Raw genomic sequence first — 22,886 nt, forward strand, 5'->3', positions numbered from 1 at the left:
TCTCTGATAGCTCCAAACTCTGTCCTCTCTTCTGGCCAGAAAGACTACCTGTTTTCTTGCTTATTGTTAGTCACTCAATGTGGTGACAACTTCAGGCTGCTCTTAGGCTAAAAGCCATTTTAAAAGGTGGGGGGGTGTCTTCTTCCAAATGTCATCTCCCTTCCAGAATCTACCTACTTTTCTTCATTCGTTAGTGTCTTGAGGTAGTTGTTTCTCATATGTTGTCCAGAGTTTATAGACCTAATATACAGGAAGTTCAGTCTAGTAGGAAATTACTTGGGCACCACACAGGAAGTGGGGCCCCCAGTAGCTCATTTTTGAAGTTTTCTACCACTCTCTGCATTCTCTCTGTTTCCTCTGAAGATTTTCTCCTACTGATTTGTTTGGGTCCCTTTCATGTTAAAACCTTTCTTAAACGTCTGGTGATCCTTGGTTGTACTTTCATTTTTAACAGTGATGCACTAAAAAGCAGAGTAAAAGGTCCACCCTGGTGGCTGTAGCTTCCTGAGTGGCTGACTTTTCTTGAGGACAATCTTGTGGAGATTTCCTCATTACTTTGATGGGATACCCTCAAACATGCATACCTACAGGCCTTTTCCTTTGGATGGGTCCGTTATATAGTCAGATACCCCCATATCATTTTCACACTGAAAATATGTTAATTAAGGTAGTTGTCAATCATATAGGTAGAGATCTTTAATGAAATTCCTTTTTCAGGTGTGTTGCGTATACTTTATTTTACTTTTATCTCAGGCTTTTCTCAGTGAACACTTGCTTAATGACTGAATTAGATATTTCAGTTTAATTAGCAAAACCAAAACCAAACAAGCAGAAACTCCTCAAAATCCTAAAATTTTGTTTTAAGTGCTGGATGGTATGATATTCCAATTACCTTTATTTTCATTGGAACTTTATTTCATCCTCAGTAAGAGAGGCTCTTCTTTCTCATGTGAATCCTATGTTACAACCATACCAAACTACTTACCTTCTGTCAAACAGATCTTAGTCTTTCATAATTTCATGACTTTACACAATATATACTTTCTTCCTAAAATACCCCCTTTCTTTCTCTATTTAGTTACAAAGCTTCTACTTTCCTTCATTATTCAGCTCAGTGATCTCCTCTTCTGTGAGTTCTTCTGACTTATCCAGACAGACTCATTCTGACTCATCCTTTCTATATTTAACTGAAACAGTGCACTTACCTCTATTCATATACTTACTTTTTCTCTTCCAATAACTTTGTTTATATGTCTCTCTTACTGGTTTGTGAATTCCATAAAGGCAAGGACACACATTACTTTTTGAAACCAAACTTACCAACTGATAGCATCTCCATTAATGGCCACACAGATCCATATCAATGGCATTCTATACTCTCTTTGTAGTAAGATTCAGATTGCCCCAGGAGAGACCTGATACTTTTAATATAGAATAGCATTTAGTTAAAAAATGAATACATATGTGTGTGCATTGTGTATATATATGTGTCATCAACATTTTAAGAAAGTATTAGCTGAAGCTATTTTATATTCAAGTATTTAAAATTCTAAGTTATGATAATTTAGAGTCTCATTTGATAAACTTGAATGCATGCATTATAGGTAGGATAGAGTCTGTTACCCTTTTATCTACTATGATTTCTGTTGTGGAATTTAATATGAGAGAGAAGATGTGTTCTGTAATGAATTTGCAAATATGTTTCCATTCTGAAATATTGTGTATTCATGTGTGCAGGTGTCAGCTGGATAAATACATATAATAGCTTTTTAAGTAGTTGATTTTACACAGTGATGGAGATGGAATTACTACTTATAAAATAATCTGTGGTGGCTTACGTTTCAATTACAAGTGGCAAACTCCAGACCTGGTATACAGAAGGAGCCCTGAGTGGTACTTTTTCCAGATCTTCATGTTACCAAACTGTTTGAAGGAGAATCAGCAGCTGTTGTGCGAATCTACTGAAGCATTAGGAAAAAATATTCTCCAAGTAAATTTGGCTTAAAATTCCGTAGAATCTTTTGAGGATTGCAAATAGATGCAATACTTCATAGCTACAAGGAACTAGACTTGAGATCCCGAAAATAAATAAAAGTGAAATTATAGAGTCTATGCTTTAAATGTATCTAGTGTTAGTTTCATTACACTCAAATGAAATACATCTCTGAAAATAGGTATGCCACCAGTTTCCTCACCCCAATGTGAAGAAAATGAAAATTTAAAACCATGAGAATGTTTACATAACCAGATGGAATGTAGAGAATCAAAGAAACAAGAAGAAAGGATAAAATGTGATCAAAGCAACTGTAACATGTTAAAGTTTTGCATTGGCAAAAGTATGCATGTGTGGTAAGTGCAGGAAGCAGGACTGGGAAGTGTGGAGTCCAACTGGAGTGGAGTCTAACTGCAACCCCCTTTGGCGTGCACTGTCTGTGCACCCGGTCTGATGTGGGGTCTCTCAACTAAGGACTTTGTAATTGCCTATGGTTGGACCTGAAAGATCACAAGCAAAATTCTGGCCTGGAGCCAGCCTGCCCAAATGCCAATCAAAATAATTAGTATTTTCCTTAAATTGAAGTATTCTCTTCAAGGAATCGATCAGTCTGAACTCATCTATGAAAAAAATAAATCAAGCTGGAGATAAATAATTCAGTAAGTTATACAGATCCGTTTATAGCCTTATAGTTAATATTGAGCTAGGTGGATTATTACCATAATTGCAGATAATACGTAGTTTTAAATTCAAATTCACTTATTTAAATATTAAAATAATAATACCCACACAAAAAGTCAACTGATTTTTGACAAAGGTGCAAGAACAATTTAATAGAAAAAGAAGTCTTTCCAATAATTGGTGTGGGTACAGTTCTACATCCGTATTTTTGTTTGTTTTCTTGTCCAGGATTAATTTAATTTTAAAAACAAATACAAGCTATTGATTCACCCTTCTCAACTTAACTGTAGTATAATTGTCAGGTAAATACACACATCTTTACAACTTGATGCTCCAAATTAAAAAAAAAATTCACAGAAAGGAAAGAAATAATATGAAAACAGCTCAAGAAATATACTAACAAGCAAAAATACATGGGCAAAGAGGAACACGTATTTTTGATTTAACTGAAGAAACCGAGAGGAGGCTGGTCTATGTAAGAAAATGTGAATCTTGGAAAGTTAGGTGTGAAGATTTTAGAGTAGGAATTTATATGACTTGACTCTCCCCTAGCTCCTGAATAAAAATGACATCTTGTAGTATCTACACTGCTTGGCTCAGACATGGACCTTACACCTGTCCCAGAAATTTACTCAAAATGGATCATAATCCTAAATATCAAATTAAAAACTATAAAACTTCTAGAAGAAAAACATATGAAACCTAGTATGTTAGCTTGCTAGGGCTGCCAAAGCAAAATACCACAGACTGGATGGCTTAAATGCAGAAAGTTGTTTACTCACAGTTCTGGAGCTGGAAGCCTGAGAATAAGTGTTGGTAGGTTTGCATTCTCCTGAAGCCGCTCCCCTTGGCTAGCAAATGGCTGCCTTCTCGCTGTGACCTCACATGGGCTTTTCTCTGTGTGCATGCCTCCCGAGTGCCTCTCCCTCTTCTTATAAGGACAGCGGTCATGTTGGATTAAGACTTTACCCTCAAATCCAAAAAGCTGACAATATCAATTGTCGGGGAGGATGCAGAGCAATAGAAGCTCTTGTTAATTTCTGCTAGGAATGCAAAGTGGTACTTTTGAAGACCACTTGGCAATTTCTTTCACAGCTAAACATAGTCTTACCATATGATCCAGCAATTATACTCCCGATTTACCCAACTGATTTAAAAACTAATGTCCACACAAAAACCTTCATCCAAATGTTTATAGCATTTTTATTCATAATTGCCAAAAACTAGAAGTGACCAAGTTGCTCTTCAACAGATGAATGGAAAAACAAAGTATAGTACATCCATACACTGAAGTCTCACTTGATGGTAAAAAGCAACATGCTCTCAAGCCACAAAAAGACTTGGAGGAATCTTAAATACATATGGCTAAGTAAATGAAGCCAGTCTGAAATGGTTACATACTTTATGATCTCAATTATATGGTATTCTGGAAATGGCAAAATGATAGAGACAGTAAACACATCAGGGTTGGGTTTGGATAGGGTAGGTGAAGCACAGAGGATTTATTTAAGGCCGTGAAACTATTTCTTATGATACTGTAGTGGTGGGCATATGATGCTATGCATTTATCAAAACCCTTGGAACTTTACAGATCAAAGAAAGAACCTTAACATGTACGAATTTTTAGAAAGCAGTTTAAAAGGTCAAGAGATCTTAGAATGAAATGCAGATGATGCCAAAATAATCTAACTGAATTGTCAAATTAAAAAGGTCATTAGATTGAGGTGGCTTTAATGCCTTAGTAGTCTAGGTAATCAAAGCAAAACCTCATCCTGAAATGCCTCAAGTTAAGAAATCAAAATTCCCACTCTTGGATACTTACCCTAGAAGAATGAAACATTATGTTCACACAGAAACCTATATGCAAATCTTACAGCAGCTCTATTACAATAAAAAGAAAGGGATTTTTAAATTTAATTTTCATTAGTGTATATTTAATTTTAAAAACTGATATTTGATTCAGTTATTGAAAATTTTTAAGGTGTATTTGGAGCAACTTGGGCACGTGAATCTCTTTTTCAACTGTAAATCTTATAACATCTAAATACAGATCAAATAATCTGATAAAATTTAACTTTGAAATCAAGATGTGCTGTAAGTGTAAATTATACACTGGATTTTGAACACTCAGTAAAAATCAATATAAAATATATTATTCATTTGTATGCGGATTACATCTTGAAATGGTAATATTTTGGATTTATTTGATTAAATAAAAATGTTACTAAATTAAAAAATAATGACACGAAGAGCAGTGTAAGTGATCACGTAGCAGATATAAGGATACAAGAAAGAATGAAATAATAGTAAAAAAAATCACAGAATGCTAAAGGGCTTTGGAAAGATACAGGAGATAAGAAAAGGATTTAAAAGGGAAAATGACTGCAATTAGTCAAACACCACAATGATGTTGGCGCTGAACTAATTAAAAGTTCTACTCCCCAAGTATTAAACTAATTTTCCGTTTAACAAATTGGCCTATGGAGATTACCATTGAGATTAGCATCTTTTAAAACTAAAGAAAAGGAGGATTCCAAACGCTTCTGTGTTCCCCTCCAATAATTGCAATGGCCCTTCAGAGGGAAAAGTTGGATTAGTTAGGAGATGATCGATTAACGTTTTAAAGGCATGAAAGCAATTCTTAAGGTGAATGAGTTGTATTATTTTGGTGGGTCAAACCTTCCCAATTTAAGAGAAAGAAAGGAACTTAGGTTACAATAAGACTGACTGCCACATTTGCATTTTCATCATTTAGAGGCAACCCTTTATCTTTTGATTTTCCTAGAAAGAAACAATTGTGCTATTGGGTGGAAGAAAACACAATAGTGCAGTTTTGAGATCTCCTGTGTATTGCTTAAGCGAGAAAAACATTTTGGTGCCTCGCTTATCACAGGCTTTCTTTGCCAGTATATACAATGTATACGATAAGATTCCAGGTTCAAATCAAATAGTGAAATGTGTGTTTTTGTCTGTTTCTATAATAGTAATTTTTCCTTCAGATATTTTTTTGCGGTACGCGGGTCTCTCCCGTTGCGGAGCACAGGCTCCGGACGCGCAGGCTCAGCGGCCATGGCTCACGGGCCCAGCCGCTCCGCGGCATGTGGGATCTTCCTGGACCAGGGCATGAACCCGTGTTCCCTGCATCGGCAGGCGGACTCTCAACCACTGCGCCACCAGGGAAGCCCCTTTTCAGATATTTTTTAAAATCAGTGATTAAGTCTCACTTTTCCAGATTCTGATAGAAGACAGTCTGTGTCCCAGTTGATAGTGCTGGGAAAACATAAAAAGAGAAGAGAGGCCAAGTCCTGGATTTAACAATTATTAGCCCTTTCTTCTATGTAACAAAATAATGGCTCCTACTTGCTTTTCTCTTCAATGCCTTCTAGATCAAAACAGGGTCGAGGAGGACTGTAAAACATATGAAGGAGTCTTAATATGATTTATTTATAAGCACATAAAGTGACCCTCCCACTCTCTTTATTACTCATACCACATAAAACTTTACTAGCTGTTTTCATTTCCTCCTATAGAAAGAGATAACCAATATAGGTTATACAGGCTCTAAGAAAAACATGGTCAAGATATGCCAATGTCTTTCCTTCAGTTTTTTAATATTGGTAATAGGTTTCATTTGATTTTATAAGAACATTTAAGTATTGCTATAATAAATAATTTCTATATTTTGAACCATTATTCCACTTTTTATTAAATGGTTAATGGTTTTTAAAACTGAACTTCTAAAAATTAATTAACCTAATATAATGAAAAGGAAGATGATCAAAAAATACATTCAGAAGTTTTTGTTTTATTGTTATTATTGTTTTGAAGCAGGAAAAGTACACGAATATTTAGATAACAGTAAAAAGTAATAAGTGTCAGACCCTCCAATACCTGGATGCCAAACTACATTTAAAAATCCCTTTTCCTATCCTCCAGTTAAACCAGATTGTTTGCTTTCTCCAGAACTCTAACCTTGGTGCTTTTACTCAAATAATTTCCCCTAGTTAAATACCATCCCGCTCCCCCTGCACTTGAAATCTACAAATCTTTGAAGCCCAGCTCCATTGGCACCTCTTCTAGCCACCCAACAATTTCTCCCTCTCCTGGATCTGCACCCATGGATCATATCAAGGGTGCACACTGGTACAGCATACCAACCGGCATCCATTTTGATTAGTTAGCTATGCTTCTTTGTTCATTGGAAATTGCACCATATCAAATGTAACTTTTATAATTCTACTGTGCTACCCATTACTAATTCAGCAAATGTTCATTGAGCCTCTACTCTAGACACTGGGGATAAATAGTGTATTAAAATCAACTCCTCAGTCTTTACTCTCATGGAGTTAGCAAGCTTTCATTCATATATTTGACCACAATTTGATTCTAACAATATATCTTAAATAATATTTTTACATGTATAGATCTTATGTCTGTAACTACATTTTAAACACATATAGAACAGTCTCAATCGTTGTATCTGACCTAATGCCCAGAATAGAGCTTATAAAACACAGAGTTAAAGAAAACTGGAAGAGTCTTTGAGATCCATTTTAAAAAGTTGAATTATAGAATAGGAAATTGACAAGGAGAAGACTGAAATGTCTAAAGCCTAAAGTCACACGGTGAGATATTCTGAGTATTTATTGATTTGGTGAACTTGAAGAAAACTCTGGTTCAAAATCTCATGAGAGTCTTTGCCAAAATAACTCCCTCATTTGCTAGTTTACATTTTTCACACCATCACTGGTTTATCTAGAAACAGATTTCAGAGACATATTTTCTATGATTCTCCCTATTTTTACAGATGCGAAAATGAGTCAGAATACAATTTGATGATCTGATTTGTTCAAGAACATGTCAGTTGAATATACCCATTAGATTTACTGGTAAAAGACTGATCGATTTCCCCCTAAGATCAGGAATAAGACAAGGATGTTTCCTCTTACCATTGCTATTCAACATAATGCTATAAACTCTACTCAGTGCAGTAAGGGAAGAAAAAGAAATAGAAGGCATGCCAGTGCGAAAGGAAGAAATAAAATTATCTCTATTTAAAGGCAACATGATTAGCTACATAGAAAATCCCAAGGAATTTACACATAAACTCATAGAACTAATAAGTGCGTTCAGTCATGTCACAGAATACAAGAGCAACATACAAAATTTAATCACATTTCTGTATACTAAAAGTAAACATGCAGAAACTGAAATCAAAAGCCTAACACCATTTATAATCATTCCAAAGAAAAAAAATTACTTAGGTTTATAGTTGAGGAAACATGTGCAGGATCTGTATGCTGAAAATTACAAAATCTTAATAAAATAAATAAAAGAAGACCTAAATAAATAGAGAGACATGCATGTTCATGTTACACTCATGAATGTAGTAAAGATGGCCATTCTCCTCAGATTGGCCTGTAGATTTAATGCAATTCCTATCAAAATCCCAGCAGGAGATTTTATAGACATGGTCAAGTTATTCTAAAATTTATATGGCAATTCATAGACTCTACCAGAGCTAAGATCATCTTGAAAAAGAAGAATGAAATGATTAAAATTACTCTCACCAAAAAAGTCAAACTTTATAGCTACAGTACTCACGATAGTCTAGTATTGGAGGAACAGACATATAGACCACTGGAATGAAAAGGGGAACCCAGAAATAAACCCACGCAAATATAACTTAATTTTGATGGAAGTGCAAAAGCACTTCAGTGGAGCGAGCACAGTTTTCTTAACAAATGGTGCTGCAGCAATTGGACAACCACAAGCAAAAAAAAATGAAGCTTGACCTAATCCTCACACTTGATACAAAAATTAACTCAAATTTGGTTAATTATGTGGGTTTAAATATAAAATGTAAAACTATAAAATTCTTAGGAAAAAATAGGATAAAATCTTAAGGATCTAGAGCAAAACAAAGGAAGTGTTAGACTTGACATCAATAGCACAATCGATAAAAGGGAAACTTGATAAATTAGACTTTATCCTAAATTTAAAACATCTTAGCAAAAGACCGTGTTAAGTAGATTAAATGATAAACTACAGGCTGGAAGAAATTATTTGTAAATCAGATATCCAACACAGGACTAATGTGTAGCATATAAAAGTATTCCCAAAACTCAACAGGAAAGAACACACAATTAAAATAGAAAATAGGCAAAAAGAGATGAAGAGACAATTCCCCCAGAAAGATATACAGATGGTACATAAGCACATTAAAAGATGCTGAACAGGGCTTCCCTGGTGGTGCAGTGGTTGAGAGTCCACCTGCCCATGCAGGGGACACGGGTTTGGGACACAGGTTCGTGCCCCGGTCCGGGAAGATCCCACATGCCGCGGAGCGGCTGGGCCCGTGAGCCATGGCCGCTGAGCCTGCGCGTCCGGAGCCTGTTCTCTGCAACGGGAGAGGCCACAACAAGTGAGAGGCCGCGTACCACCAAAAAAAAAAAAAAAAAAAAAAAAGATGCTGAACATCTTTAGCCATCAAGAAAATGCAAACTAAAACCACAATAAGACATCACTACAAGGATGTCAGAATGGATAAAGTTTTTAAAATACCAATAATATCAAATGCCGGTGATAATGTGGAGGAACTGGACCACTCAGACACTGCACATTAGAATGTAAAATAGTGCAGCCACTCTGGAAAAAGTTTCGCAATTATCATGTGGCGTAGCAATGGCACTCCTGAGCATTTAACCCAGAGGAATGAAAACATTTGCATAAAAACCTGTACGTGAGTGTTCATAGCAGCTTCATTCACAAAAATGCAAAACTGAAATCAATCCAGATGTTCTTCATCAGATGAATGGTTTAGCAAATGCTATTCCATCAACACCGTGGAATACTACTCAGAAATAAAAGAGAAGGAACTATTGATACAAGCAGTCACTGGAGTGAATCTCTGGGTAATTATGCTAAGTGAAAAAAAGCCAAACCTAAAATGTTGCAAACTGTATGACTCCATTTCGTATAACATTTTAGAAATGACAAAACTTGGAAATGGAGAACAGCTTAGTGATGGGGGAGGGGCCGAGGAAGGTAGGTTTGATAATAAAAGGGCAACAGAAGAGATCCTTGTGGTAGTGGATAAAATTGTATGCAGTTAAATGCACACACACATAAATGAGAACAAGTAAAACTGGGTGAGTGAATAAGTTCAATGCAAATATTCTGGTGATGATAATGTGCCATTTTTTGTAAAATTTCAATATTAGGGGAGACTGGGGAAAGTGCACAAAGGATCTGTCAGTAAGTGGACGAGTCAGTAGCCTAAAACAGCTCTTCTGATTTCATATTATATCCTCTGTATCTCAATAATTTAATCATTTCCTGGTGGCTCAGAAAGACTTTCAGATCTTACACTGTGCCAGGCTCACCAATAATCACCTTAGTCATCACGAATAACATCACAGATATGAGACCTGATTTGGGTTTGTGGCGACGTTTTTGATGTCAATGTTCCTTTTCTCAATAAAGCACAGAAATTTTTAAAAAAGACTTGTTTGAGCTTCCCATCAGAATAAATAGAATTTTATTAACTAGAAACCTTTAAATATATATGAACAATCTTCCCAAATAAAACATATTAATGTAAAAAAAATGTTGTAATGAAAAGGAAACAAAGCTATTGACCATGTATGTATGAAGGGACATAGATGGATCTGGTATGTCATGGACTTTTTGGTTTGATGCAAAAATGTTTTTATTCTTGTTAATTCTTGTATTGGAACTTTTGGGTCAAAGGTGCTAATTTCATGAAACTGTACGATGGTGAATCTTCTTTGGGTGCTATGCATTCTGATAGATGACAGTGAACTTTTCACCATATTAATAGCTATTAGGATGTTATTCTGTATGAATTTCAGCCAAAACAGTTACTAAGAAATATTGTCTAAATTTATCCTGAGCCAGATGACTTGATGTGATGTCACCCCTGGTTGCTTAAGCTCGTTGAGAGCTCATATTAGGGGAGAAACAAAACTTGAATGATCTCACTGAAAAGAAAAGGATTATTAAGCAGCAACAATCTGAGTTATTCCATGTTTGAATAGACTTCATATATTTTTACATCTGATAGTCTAAAAAACAATAACAATTTTAAAAACGTATGAAAGACTTCAATAAAGTGTACATATTAGCTCAAAGATAAAATTAATGTGCTCTGCCCTTAATGGAAAATTTTTGTAGAATTACAGCTGAGGAGTGGGGTCATGAGCTAAAAACTGCAGTTCAAAGTATCAGAACCAAATTTCTTTCTACCAAATTGAAGTCAGTGCAACTATATTTGTATTTATTGACACCCAGCTCCTTCCAAAAGCGTTTGAAGCTGGCCAAAGTAAACAACATCTTTACCTTATAAGAGGCATCGGCATCCACTTTACAACCTCCCGAACTGAATAAATTTGAGAAAAGTAATAAATTTAGAAATAAAATACACTCCAGGCCTGAGCTCACCAAATTAAAGTAGCTTTACCTGGCAAGAATGCTATGTACTCACGAATGCAAACAATTTCAAATTTGATAAAAGATTCAGTAGCACCACGATCACGAAATGCAACCGCAGATTTTGAATCTCAGACAATCTTTTTTCTGTAAATGTCGAAGTCTATCTCTTCATTTCAGTCACACCTTCTTCAGCTGATCGCACTTCTTGCAGAGAGAAGCCCAAGTTCACACTCAGTAGCCATGAACATGCTGTGCAGATCCATGCACCTGTTTGTTTTATTTAAATGAGCTGGCTGTGGCAGGAAAGAAGCCCCCTAAAAATAAGAGAATGAATTGGTCTTCCACTGCAGTGCTTTAATCATGAAGAGAGGAAAATGCTCTCCCAGCGTTTCCTCTTTTTAATTGAGTTACATATTCCTTTGAGAAGCCAGTGAAAGCTATGGACACTGTCCTCAGGGGAGGGGAAAAGGCAGACATATCCATCCAAACACAGTTCTTAATGATTTGAAGACATTCCTGGTACCCTTGCATCTCCTTCACCCAGTCCCTACTGGCTCCTGTGGTCACCTGCTGTGCTCACCAGCCCTCACTTGCCCTTTCATCCTTTTATCTTTGGAGCCATCAACACCCCCCTGCCACATTTAGCTTTGCCCTAACCTTTGTCTTCCATCTTTTCCTTAGTTCTATCAGCACAACATTAGACCAACTTTAGTACACAAGCTGCATTTTGGGGGGCAACGTTTATTATATGCCAAGCACCATATTAAATTCTCAAAAGTAGTATACAGAATATGTACTGCAGTTTTCTATATTTTACTGCCTAGATAACTAAAACTAGAGAGGTATAGTAACTTCTCCAAATCATATGTCTGGATTGGAACCTGGGTCTATTTGATTCTCAAACTTCCCTCTTAATTTCTCTTTTCTGAGCACATGAATCTCTCCTGTGGTGCTCAGGAGGTACTCTAGTTTCCTGGGAGTGGGGTCTTTCTACTTCTTTTTCTACTTAGATCTTTCCAGAAACTAGTGCCCTGCTGTCTGTTGCCACGTACCCCAGAAGATGACTGCCACCCTCGCCAAGACCATCACTTCATGCCCATCTATAGAAACCTAGGGGCTTATGCACCTCCCTGAAAGGCCAGCACTGTAAATTTACTGGCTCCTTGTAAATGAATCAGAACTCATTTTTAGGGGTTTCCATAAAGATTAAATGTCCCCATTTTTCTTAGATTTACAAATTCAATTCTTGAGTGTTTTAAAAGAAGAATTGTAGTTAGCTTAGCAAATATTTTCAGACGTCTTTGCTTTTCAGCAATTATCTTGACATTGGTATTTGTTATACTGAATTATTTTTAAAAAGCTATCTTACATGATTGTCGCTGAAGCATTAACATTCCCTCTTCTGAACACCCAGGTTGCAAATTGGGTCCTTGATTATTTCTTATCCCACCCAGTTTCCTCATATTATCCCAGTGGGTTTGTCTTTTAAAATCTGTTTATTTTGTTCATTTTCTGCTTTTAGCAGGAAAATCTGATCTATCATTTGTTAATATCCCAAGTTCGATTTTTAAAGATTCATATTCAGTCCCAAGGTGTATGTTTTTGTTCATGAGCAAATAATGTAACTATTCATGCTCAGAGACTGCATACTGTCACCTACACGGTCTAAAGTAGAATTCTTTTGTATTCCATGTAGCACCTAGTTTATGGCTGAACATGTAGCAAGGTTTTGGAATTGAGTTGAAATGAATGCACGCTTTATCAATTCTCATTTACTGTCCTGGGAATTTTTTAAAAAGATACTACTTTAGGTGATGCCTCATTTTCCAAATGAAATGCATTATAAGGTCACATGTACAGTTACACATGAAAATATTTTTTAAGTAACTGAATGCAATAGAATCTCAAATAACCAAGAGAGTTAAATTACATATGTCAAAGAAGCAATCATCATAAATCACTGGCATTTCCATTTAATCTATTATCTCTATTAAAGAATGGATAACACATACACAGTTGCTTTAGAATAAAACAAAGAAAAAAACATTATTGAAAAGGAAAAGGAGCAAAGAACTAAATTAGGTGATTTAAATCACAAATGTCCCAGCTATGAGAAAATCGCCAAAAGTCTTAATATTATGGTGAGTTTTTTCAAACTCACATGGCCATGATTCTTCTCATCGTATATCAGAAATGAATTATTTTATTGAACATTATAGAGATGAGTATTCTACTTTTTCCATGTTTTGAGGCCCTTTTCACCCCTGCTTTACCTGGGGATATCTCTACAATATATTGCACTATTTAAAAGCCAATAAGTGAAAAGACCAGTGACTACTTAGCTGTGAAGTTTCCCCTCCATTCTCCCCAGGCACTCCTCCGTGGAAAGTGGCCAACACTGCTCACAAATTATTGGATTGTGCTTGTGCTGACTATTGTGTTTCCAACGTATTTTTTTTTTTTTTGGAATTGATTTGTAACACCACTAATAAATGCTGGCATCAAACTGTAAACTTTTTGTTGAGCCTACAATAAACTTTAATGCACATAACAGAGAGAAGTTGGCGCTGGAATTGAGGACAACAGCAGAAATCAAAATTAGTGAGTCTACAGGTACGTGCTCCTCCAGTTGAGTACTGTACGTGAACCTCAAAGTTCCAAAACTGTGTTCTTGGTAGGTACATTTTTGTTAATTTTAGAAGGTTTTGTGCCATCTTTAACATTATTCTGTAATAACCTAAATTATAGGTAATCCTATAATTGGAAATTTATGGAGTTTATTTGTTCCCATGGTTTATTTTTATGACCTTACAACCGAAAACATTTTTAGTCTATATGTAAAATTGAGTTGGGTTCTAGGCTCCGATAATTATATATAGTTTTTCATCTATGCTTATGCCAAAAGGGACACTGGGAAGCAGTGGCCAACATAAAATTTGGGGGTTTTCCCACATAGGCAACGTCTACCATTCCTAACATCTGCACACTAGGTATCACTTATAAAAGCAGATGGATGACAGTGGGGTTTTGTTTATTACATTTTTGTGTGGTTTTTTTTTTTTTTTTTTGGTGACTAAAAAATCCTAATTAGCATTGCAATCAGGAGACTGCCTTCCCCAGATGATGAACAATTCTTGAGAAAAAAATCCCCTCTTAATTTACATGGTAATGACATTTCTTGAAAATTCAGTTTAATAATAAACTACTCAAAAACATTTTTAGTCTATATGTAAAACTGAGTTGGGTTCTAGGCTCTGATAATTATAGATAGTTTTTCATCTATGCTTATGCCAAAAGGGACACTGGGAAGCAGTGTCCAACATAAAATTTGGGGGTTTTCCCACATAGGCAACGTCTAGCACTCCTAGCATCTGCACACTAGGTATCAGTGGTACAGCTAGTTCTACTTTAACATGACACACACACTCCTTAAAAAACACTTACTATGCAAAATTCTGCAGTTAAGAACCATAGGGCTTATGATAGGGAAGAATGGGCTAAGTTTTGTCATCAACATGTTTAAAGACAGAAACCTAATAAAAAGGGTAGCACAATTTTATATATGTTCAATGGTAATAAGTGCATAAAACCTAGGATAGGGGACTTCCCCGGCGGTCCAGTGGTTAGGACTCCGTGCTTCCAATGCAGGGGGCACAGGTTCAATCCCTGGTCAGGAAATAAGATCCTACATGCTGCGTGACGCAGCCAAAAAAAAGAAAAAGGAAAAGAAAAAAAATCTAGGATAAATACGGCACTTTACCTTCCAAAAGACCTGGAGTTTGTTTGGGGAAGTGGGCACGGGAAGGGCTGCAACTTGAAAATGATGGTGAGGTACTAGAAGGAGGGTTTTCTGAATTGTAACACCAGATGCAGACAGGTATGACTCATTATCCTTTCAGAGCTCTTTCTCAGCCTTTAATCCCAGTGCACGTTTTTGAATTTGAGATTCAGGTCTTTCACGGCGTGTGTTTATAACAGATATCTATTTCATCAAAATTGAAAATTTGATCCAATGTATAACCTCTGCTTTAATTAACTTATGTATTATTGCTGGAAATTCTTTTCCAGCTTTCTCATCTGCAGTGGGAGTTTCATCTGGCAACTGAAGACTTTGGAAATTGCAGTGATGTTGGAAACCGCTAAACCCGACACTACTAGCACCAATAGGATAATTGACAATTTCCATTAGGATCCTCAAGTGGTTTCTCTTTTGTAAGTACTACTTGGAGTTTTGAACCAGAATGCTTAAACAGACTTGTGATGTTGAAAAAGTGTTTTGTCTGTGTCTATATATATATATTCACAAATGCCAAAGAACAATAAAACATAACTTTGTAGGATAACACTAGGATAACATACATGGTAAACTGAGGTAGCTGGTAGATGTTTGAAGTGTGTGTGTGTGTGTGTGTGTGTGTGTGTGTGTGTATTTTGTGTATTCTCATGCATCTGGATTCATCCGGATGCGGTCATTTACCTTATCTTAGCTTTCCCACTGATGAAATTTTGCAAAAAGCAAATGTGACATTCACCTTATGCTAAATGTGTTCCCTAATATATTGATTTCCTTGGAATAAATTTATGGTTTCAAAACAAGCATTATAGCAGAAGTGACTGTATGTTCAATCATGGTTATGACAAAAAACATCCAACGAATTTTTAAAAATGCCTCTCTGGGGATGAGAACCACCATTGTAGCACTTCGTGATTCTGACTGGAGAAATGTTACCTCTAAAGTGTCTTTGGCAGGGACTTCCCTGGCAGTCCAGTGGTTAAGACTTCGCCTTCCAATGTAGGGGGTGCGGGTTTGATCCCTGGTTGGGGAGCTAAGATGCCACATGCCTCATGGCCAAAAAAGCAAAACATAAAACAGAAGCAATATTGTAACAAATTCAATAAGGACTTTAAAAATGGCCCACATCAAAAAAAAAGAAAAATCTTAAAAAAATACTAAAAATAAAATAAAAAAATAAAGTGTCTTTGGCATGTTGATCTCAGTTATTAGGTTTACTCTCAAACAGGTGGCCAACCTGTAAAGCTTTGCAAGCAGAAGGGTGTTGTGCTCAATGTGCATTAAGAAAGATCAGTAGCAGGGACAGACTGAAGGCCATTCCTGCTGGGCTGGTGGGACAGTGCCTCCCAATCTTTGAACAACAGGGGATTCTCAAAAATGCAAACTGTAAACTTCAGCTAAGGCAAGTATGTGTTTATGAAAAAAACGATGGGGAAAAATATTGCTACCGTTTGTTAAGTAACTATTATATGCCAGGCAGTGTCTTGTGCCCTCAGCAATTTTTTTTTTTTTTTTTTTTGCGGTACGCGGCCCTCTCACTGCTGTGGAGCACAGGCTGCGGAGCACAGGCTCCAGACGCACAGGCTCAGAGGTCACCACTCACGGGCCCAACCACTCCGCGGCACGCGGGATCCTCCCGGACCGGGGCGCGAACCCGCGTCCCCTGCATCGGCAGGCGGACTCTCAACCACTGTGCCACCAGGGAAGCCCCCTCAGCATTTTTTAAAAAAAATCCTCATAACATCTACATGAGTTTGATCTCATCTGATCACATTTTAATCCCTGTTTCACAGGTGATGAGACTGAGGCAGCACAGTTTAATTAATTTGCCAAAAATTACACAGTTAGAAAGTGGCAGATCAAGGACTGGGCTCATGATCTGTGACCCCCTCCCGGCCCCGACCCGGCCCCAACTTATCTCCATCGTTACTCTGTGCTGATTTTGTTCACAACAGTGGCAGTTTCGAAAGGGGTATGTTCTAGTCAGAGGAGGGCCACATAAACAGGCTTGTCAACCAAGAAACGCAGAAAACTACAAATAAGAGTTTATCTGGGCTCTTAGGAATTGCAATTCAGGAGGAATATTTGAGTAGCAACTCAAACGTGCTCTCAGGGAAGTAAAAATGGCGGAGATTTATAAAGACAACAGACAAAAATATTCCCGATACCGTATGCTAACACATATATATGGAATTTAAGAAAAAAAAATGTCATGAAGAACCTAGGGGTAAGACAGGAATAAAGACACAGACCTACTAGAGAACGGACTTGAGGATATGGGGAGGGGGAAGGGTGAGCTGTGACAAAGCGAGAGAGAGGCATGGACATATATACACTACAAAACATAAGGTAGATAGCTAGTGGGAAGCAGCCGCATAGCACAGGGAGATCAGCTCGGTGCTTTGTAACCACCTACAGGGGTGGGATAGGGAGGGTGGGAGGGAGACGCAAGAGGGAAGAGATATGGGAACATATGTATATGTATAACTGATTCACTTTGTTATAAAGCAGAAACCAACACACCATTGTAAAGCAATTATACTCCAATAAAGATGTTAAAAGAAAAAAAAAATATTTCCGAGAAGTTAAAACTCATTTACTTAATTTAATCCAATTTCAGCCAGTCCTGACCACACATAAAATTCCTTTCTAAAGATCCCTTTTTCCACAAGCCTTTTACAACTTTCTACGCCCATTTTATTTGTCTCCTTCTTTCTTTCCCATTTAGAAATAACCAGCTGTTAGGACAAAATCATTTTCTTCTTCTTAACAAAATGGGTCTTCCATTCCTTAGACCTTTTAAAAAAATTTCCTTGCATATGAAATTGTTTTCCTTATTAATTTTAGTAGTTTTAAGTACATATATTAATTAGAATTCTTAACCCTTAGAAACCTTAATTTTTAGTAAAAACTAAGCAATTGTGAACTGTTTGTTATACCAGTATTTTTTTCTCAAAGTGGTACAAAACATGTTTCTAATAGACCCAAACGTCTTTAGTTTTCCTGTAGTAAGACAAAAGTAGGTAAACTTAGATTTCTTTAACAACGTTTCAGTATTTTATCTTATTTTGAAATAACATAGACTTCCAATGAATTCCCATCATTTAACTTAACCTAGCAAAACTCTAAAGTTTCAAGTTACCAGAAAGATTTGGGGAAACTATTTTTAGGTATTCATAACAGAAAAGCATAATTATTCTTAAAGGTTCACCTAAAAATTCTTATCTCATTTACATTTAGTTTACTTATGAAAATTCCAACTTACCAAGTTATTTTTCTTGCTGAAAAATTTGTAGTAATCCTAGGTACAGTGAAAGTATTATACTTAATGTTAATAATTCTAAAGACTTGTCCGTATTAAGTAAACCAAATTTAAACTAGCTTTTATTTACTAAGGATTAATCCTTGATCATGGGAACTTGAAAAACATTTGGGTTTGTTTCTATTTCTGAGAATTTTATATAAGTGCTTATTATTTGTTTAATCCAAATAAATAAACTCTCTTACAAATTAATTTTGGCTATACCATCCAAAGGTAGAAAAATACCACATCTATAATGAACGTATATGGACGTACATACATACATACATACAGATAGAAATACCATAGTTTTCATTTTAAAATTTTAGTCACGAATCAGGTACAATACAAAACTCACTAGTTTATAAAAAACTGTTAGAATAAATTAAGTCTACCCACTCAGATGGCTGAAGTCTTTTATTACTTGTGGAGAAGGCTTTTAAGATGTTTATTTGACCTTGACAAGCAATTTTAAGGAGGCTGTTTGGGAGAGAATCCTTTCAGCAGTTTGTGTTTAAAGCGGTCTCTTTTCCTTATTTTTCAGTCTTAGGAATTGGAGATGGTCTGGATAAGAGCTACCGAAGAGGTTACATGACTTTTTAAATAAATAGGAGAGGTGTGGGGCTCAGTGGAAAGCAATGGGTGGGATTTGAACTGCCTCTGGAGCTGCATTTCCAGTTTTGCAAAGATTTGTAGGAGATAACATTGATCCACCCTTCAACTACATTTTACACATGGTTTTCAAAGGGGCTGTCATTACAGCAGGGCGCAGTCTGGCTAGTCTTTTGCGAGGAATCAACCTCAGCATTATAGAAGGGAAATTTGAGAGCTGGGTAGAGAGGGGGATGGGCTGAGAGAAGTGGAGGAGGTGGGCACCAGCAGGAGAAGAAAACAGAGACAGAGGAACATTAGGGGAACATTTAGTAGTTTCTTTGAGTTTAGTCAGTATTCTTTGAGTTTAGTCACAATTAGCCTTAGATAATTTGGAGTTAGTATCCTGGAGGGAAGCAATTTGGGAACAGCTAACTCATTTTGAGGTCTCAAAATGCCATTGAAATAAGCTTCCCATTTGGACTGCTTTGTCTTACATCCTTTTTCTAATGGACTGCCCAGGTCAAATAACTTAGGAATTTCAAAGGAGCCCCAAGTTGGCCAGTTTAATTGTAAATCATCCCAGGTAATCATAGTCCAGTGAGATAAGTACTCGTAGGCTGAGGGACCATAGTTCTTTTTTTTTTTTTTTTTTTGCGGTACACGGGCCTCTCACTGTTGTGGCCTCTCCCGTTGCGGAGCACAGGCTCCGGACGCGCAGGCTCAGCGGCCATGGCTCACAGGCCCAGCCGCTCCGCGGCATGTGGGATCCTCCCGGACCGGGGCACGAACCTGCGTCCCCTGCATCGGCAGGCGGACTCTCAACCAATGCGCCACCAGGGAAGCCGGGGACCATAGTTCTTGTACATAAAACCAGCAAGAGTACTAGGAGGAGGCTGCAACAGTCTCACCCTTAAAACAAACTTCCCATTAAGCCAGGAGTAATTACTCACCAAGACAAAACAGGAAACAAAGTCCCAAGAACCGAAGCCAGGAACAGAGGACACCCAAATAAACTAGAACTTCAGCCAAGGTGGGAGGCTTGGGTAGGTGCTGGGCAGGACATGGTGGCAGTCTTTGCTCCCTGGAGGAGAGGGAGGTTACCAGTTATAGGGGGAATTGATGTCAGGTTGGCCCATCAGTTACCAGGGAAACTAGAAGAGGGGCACACCCATTACCACTCCTTTGATAAGCTATCGTGGTGGAGATGTTCTGATCTAAAGGTTAGAACAATCACAAGCTGGGTTCTGGGGACAAGTATGCGGGAAGGTTAGTCACGTGAGTAGGGTGCAGGTGCAGGTGAAGCAGGCACCGGTTGAGCAGGGGATGGATAGAGAGCAAGAGGGCAGCCATCTTGGGTGGCCTGACCGTAAAGCTGCAGATGAGAAAAGGGTTTATTTAGGGTCTTAGGAACTGCAATTCGGGAAGCACAGATTTGAGCAGCAACTCAAATAAGCTCCAAGGGAAGTAGAAATGGCAGCGGTTTAGAAAGAGAACAAAGACATTCCAGAGAAGTAACGTAGGTTGTTTTGCGGAACAGGGGTTGGTGTTGGCAGGCATTCAGTTACCTGTCGACAGCTGATTGGTGGTTAAGCTGCAGCTTCCAGAGACTGAAGAAAATGAGCTCCAGGTGGCCTGACTGGTTGGCTAAATCAGAAGTTTATGTTGCCTCCAGGTGTGGATGTGTGTAAGTTCTGCGTCCTTAATGACCTTTGTCTCCGCTTTACATCCCTTTGACGTAAGTGACTCCATTTTGTTGTTCAGGGTCCACAGGGTCTCTCCATGTCCTGAATTGCCCCAACATATTCCCAGTCTATGCCAATTCTGGTAACAATTATTAACAGCATAACTTTTTCACTCTCAAAGGTGTCCCAGTTTGGTGGGAAGAAGTAAAATGGGCGTAAGCTTGTGTAAGGTTCTTGTATCATTCAGAAATTGGTGCAAGTATTTACTTAAGGGTAATAAGAAGGCATTTTGAAATGTGTATTCAACTACCAAAAGCACAAAGAATTAGAACTAGAACTAAACAGAGGAGAAAAATGCAACAATAAAAAATATTTGATTATTCTAAAGGAAGTTAGGAAAGGAGAAATAACATCAAATAAAGAACACATTGGACTAGTAGAAAACTGATAGCAAGAAGATAGAGTTAAACCAAGTGTATCACCAAAATAGATAGCTAGTGGGAAGCAGCCGCATAGCACAGGGAGATCAGCTCCCTGCTTTGTGACCACCTAGAGGGGTGGGATAGGGAGGGTGGGAGGCAGACGCAAGAGGGAGGCGATATGGGGATTGTATATGTACAGCTGATTCACTTTGTTATAAAGCAGCAACTAACACACCATTGTAAAGCAATTATACTCCAATAAAGATGTTAAAAAAAATAAACCAACTGTATCAGTTATCAATTTAAATATAAACACTCAAAAGACAAAAATTACTACATTGCTAAAAACAAACAAACAAACAAACAAGATCCAACTGTACTTTACATACCCACTTTAAATATAAAGACCCAGATGGGTTAAAAGTAAACACCACAGTATTGGCACAAGAAGGGGTGAGAAAGAGAACTTGAGAAAATGGTAATGTTCTGGAAAGACAGCCGTGAGAGAGGGAGTTTGCTAGAAAAAAAGAGAAGATTTCCACTTAACCTTGAAGGTCACTTTGAACTTGCTGCTCACAAATTTTCAGAACTCAAGTCTTTAATAATAAACCCATGTTGGGGACCAGCACAGGCTGCCCCAAACAATGCCTCAATGGCATATTGATTATTTTAAAGTTAGTTAAGAAACAGCCATTGTAAGAGGGACACTTTGACCTTCCTCTCTGTTTCCCGAAAGCAGGAAATAAATCTCCTATGTGAAAGGTACCCTCTCTGAACAAGGATGTAGAAAGACAACCTTATCACCAGACAGGGGATTCCGGGCCCAGAAGCCTGTAGAAACAAACCTTGTTACTTCTTTCTTAATTTACTACCCAAGCCCAAACTTTGCTTAAATTCCTTACTAATCAACCATGCCACTTACATTTCTTTGTCCTGTCAATTCCTCTTAAATTTATTGTTTCTTTGTCTAAAAAATATAAAAGGCTTCTGCTTTGGCCACTTCTTAGGTCCCATTTCTATGAGATCTCCTTGCACATGAATTAAATTTGTTTCTTCTCCTGTTAATCTGTCTTGTAACAATTTTATTATTAGTCCAGCCACAAGAGCTCAAGAGGGGTAGAGGGGGAAATTTCTCCCTCCCTGACACCCAGTACAAAAATACTACTGTAAATAAAAAGTTAAAGATGCAAAGTTAAATTAAGACATAATGAAAATATTTTTGCTAAAAATCCAAGGCTGGAAACTCAGTCTTCTAACTAATATAGATGTAATTCTCCCCAATACTATGCTGTTCAGACATTTTACAATTTAAACGAGAAATATTTCTGATCACAGCTTCACATAATGCAACTTAACTGTTCTTAATGAAACTGTCTCACAAAAAACACAAAAGAATGAGCAGTTTATTCAACCTAGTGTTATAACAGCCACATCATTAAACTCATAAAAAGATTTTGCAGTTGCTTAATAATAAGGAATTTATGCTTTCATAGAGATAAAAACAATATCTGGGTTTACATTTAGTTTCCCATCATTCGTTTTATAAACAATAAAAGATATTGGATTATATGTCAGAAAATATTTCCGTTCCAACTGTATTTTAAAACCTTTTCGTTAAGACATTAAAAATTTCATAGCTTGTACATAGAAGTTGCTAGAATTTATCCACTTAGTACTTATTAGTTAAATTATCACAGTCACATGGATTTTTGTGTTGGTTGGAGGGAATAATATTATGTTTTCTAAAAGCTTTCCATTCCTCAATTCAAGTAAGAAATTCCCTTCTATTAGCTTCAGGTATGTTTCACATGAAGCAATAACTACGAGGACATATCACAAAATATCTGCATGTCAGATATTCTCTGTGTGTCGCTGACTGAATACCTTGACCCACCATCAGTTAAACTTGGGCTTAATACCAAAAGTTGACCTTGATCTAGGCTTTTGGCCATAAAAAATATAAAAC

At 37.1% G+C, this 22,886-nt stretch overlaps 1 long non-coding RNA gene across 1 annotated transcript in view; it reads left to right on the forward strand.

The window, feature by feature from the left end:
• LOC137210353 (uncharacterized) overlaps positions 1 to 22,886 on the forward strand; it is a 68,977-nt gene that overhangs the window by 23,611 nt on the left and 22,480 nt on the right. The window contains exon 2 of the long non-coding RNA XR_010936473.1: positions 15,197 to 15,340. This is a non-coding gene — a long non-coding RNA (uncharacterized lncRNA). The remainder of the gene's footprint in view (positions 1 to 15,196; positions 15,341 to 22,886) is intronic.

The sequence above is a fragment of the Pseudorca crassidens genome, chromosome 17 (assembly GCF_039906515.1).
Source record: "Pseudorca crassidens isolate mPseCra1 chromosome 17, mPseCra1.hap1, whole genome shotgun sequence".
NCBI lineage: Eukaryota > Metazoa > Chordata > Mammalia > Artiodactyla > Delphinidae > Pseudorca > Pseudorca crassidens.